The sequence below is a fragment of the Bison bison genome, unplaced genomic scaffold (genome assembly GCF_000754665.1).
Source record: "Bison bison bison isolate TAMUID 2011002044 unplaced genomic scaffold, Bison_UMD1.0 scf7180017864314, whole genome shotgun sequence".
Classification (NCBI taxonomy): Eukaryota; Metazoa; Chordata; class Mammalia; order Artiodactyla; family Bovidae; genus Bison; species Bison bison.
The window spans coordinates 47633-50708 of NW_011494886.1; positions in this window are offsets into that span (position 1 = coordinate 47633).

The following is a 3076-nucleotide window of genomic DNA, read 5'->3' on the forward strand; positions in this document are numbered from 1 at the left end:
ATTTGGATCATAAGTGACATCAGTAGTTCTGTTCTTTAATATGAATAAGATGCTTTCCTTCACATTAACTCATATTTGTGTTCTATTAGCATGAAACTGGAGAAGGCAATGGCACCCCACTCCAGTACCCTTGCCTGGAAAATCCCATGGAGGGAGGTGCCTGGTAGGCTGCAGTCCATGGAGTCACTAAGATAGACTTCACTATTACTTTTCACTTTCATGCACTGGAGAAGGAAATGGCAACCCACTCCAGTGTTCTTGCCTGGAGAATCCCAGGGACGGGGGAGCCTGGTGGGCTGCCATCCATGGGGTCGCACAGAGTCGGACACTACTGAAGCGACTTAGCAGCAGCAGCAGCATGAAACTACAACTTTGTGTGGCTAGGAGCCAAATATTTATCTGAATCTTTCTCATATATTAATATATGACATATAGACAATATATATAGATTATGTGTGAGAGATTGGACCCCTGAAACCTTAGAGAAAGAAGTTATTGATAGCACCTATTCTACTCCCTTGGAGAAGGAAATGGCAACCCACTCCAGTACTCTTGCCTGGAGAATCCCATAGACAGAGGAGCCTGGTGGGCTGCAATCCATGGGATCACAAAGAGTTAGACATGACTGAGCACTAACACACATATTCTACTCCCTATGTGTGGAAAACTGAGACTGGATTAATTAAGAAAGGTAGCCTTTGGCTACCTAATTGGTGGTACTATGAAACTAGAACCTGTATCTTGCAACTACAGGTATACTGTACTTCATTACTTAAATCCTTCTTTATAATTTATTTATTTATTTATCTATTTATTTATTTTTGCCTGGGCAGGGTCTTTATTGCTCTGTGGACTTAAATCTAGTTATGGTGAGCAGGGGCTACTATTCATTGCAGTATTCAGGCTTCTCATTGAGGAGGCTTCTCTTGCTGCAGAGAGGGGCATGCAGATTTCAGTAGTTGAGCACAAGGTCTCAGTATTTGCGGCTCCCGGGACCTTGAGCACAGGCTCAGTAGTTGTGACACATGGGCTTCTTTGCTCTGCAGCCTGTAGGATCTGCCAGGATAAGGGATCAATCCCATGTCTCCTGCATTGGTAGGCAGATGCTTCACCACTGAGCAACGAGGTTCAGTGGTTCAATTTAGTTCAATTCAGTCACTCAGTCATGTCCGACTCTTTGCAAAGCCATGAACCCAGCATGCCAGGCCTTCCTGTCCATCACCAACTCCCGGAGTACACCCAAACCCATGTCCATTGAGTCAGAGATGCCATCCAACCACCTAATCCTCTGTCATCCCCTTCTCCTCCTGCCCTCAATATTTCCCAGCATCTGGGTATTTTCAAATGAGTCAGCTCTTTGCATCAGGTGGACACAGGATTGGAGTTTCAGTTTCAGCATCAGTCCTTCCAAATCAACACCCAGGACTGAACTCCTTTAGAATGGACTGGTTGGATCTCCTTGGAGTCCAAGGGACTCTCAAGAGTCTTCTCCAACACCACAGTTCAACAGCATCAATTTTTCAGCACTCAGCTTTCTTTATAGTCCAACTCTCACATCCATACATGACCACTGGAAAAACCATAGCTTTGACTAGACAGACCTTTGTTGGCAAAGTAATGTCTCTGCTTTTTAATATGTGGTCTAGTTTGGTCATACCTTTCCTTCCAAGAAGTAAGCGTCCTTTAATTTCATGGCTGCAATCACCATCTGCAGTGATTTTGGAGCCCAAAGAAATAAAGTCTGACACCGTTTCCACTGTTTTCCCATCTGTTTCCCATGAAGTGATGGGACCGGATGCCATGATCTTTGTTTTCTGAATGTTGAGCTTTAAGCCAACTTTTTCACTCTCCTCTTTCACTTTCATCAAGAGGCTCTTTAGTTCTTCTTCACTTTCTGCCATAAGGGTGGTGTCAATGCATATCTGAGGTTATTGATATTTCTCCTGGCAATCTTGATTCCAGCTTGTGCTTCATCGAGCCCAGTGTTTCTCATGATGTACTCTGCATATAAGTTAAATAAGCAGGGTGACAATATACAGCCTTGACGTACTCCTTTTCCTATTTGGAATCAGTCTGTTATTCCATGTCCAGTTCTAACTGTTGCATCCTGACCTGCATACAGGTTTCTCAAGAGGCAGGTCAGGTGGTCTGGTATTCCCATCTCTTGAAGAATTTTCCACAGTTTATTGTGATCCACACAGTCAAAGGCTTTGGCATAGTCAATAAAGCAGAAATAGATATTTTTCTGGAACTCTCTTGCTTTTCCGATGATCCACCAAATGTTGGCAATTTGATCTCTGGTTCCTCTGCGTTTCCTAAAATCAGCTTGAACATCTGAAAGTTCATTGTTCATGTATTCTTGAAGCCTGGCTTGGAAAATTTTGAGCATTACTTTTCTAGCGTGTGAGATGAGTGCAATTGTGCTGTAGTTTGAGCATTCTTTGGCATTACCTTTCTTTGGGATTGGAATAAAAACTGACCTTTTCCAGTCCTGTGGCCACTGCTGAGTTTTCCAAATTTACTGACATACTGAGTGCAGCACTTTTACAGCATCATCTTTCAGGATTTGAAATAGCACAACTGGAATTCCTTCACCTACACTATCCTTGTTCATACTGATGCTTCCTAAGTCCCACTTGACTTCACATTCCAGGATGTTTAGCTCTAGGTGAGTGATCACACCATCATGATTATCTGGGTTGTGAAGATCTTTTTTGCATAGTTCTTCTGTGTATTCTTGCCATCTTTTCTTAATATCTTCTGCTTCTGTTAGGTCCATACAATTTCTGTCCTTTATCAAGCCCATCTTTGCATGAAATATTCCCTTGGTGTCTCTAATTTTCTTGCAGAGATCTCTAGTCTTTCCTGTTCTATTGTTTTCCTCTATTTCTTTGCACTGATTTCTGAGGAAGGCTTTCTTATCTCTCCTTACTATTCTTTGGAACTCTGAATTCAAATGGGTATATCTTTCCTTTTCTCCTTTGTTTTTTGCTTCCCTTCTTTTCATAGCTATTTGTAAGGCCTCCTCAGACAGACATTTTGCTTTTTTGCATTTCTTTTTCTTGAGGATGGTCTT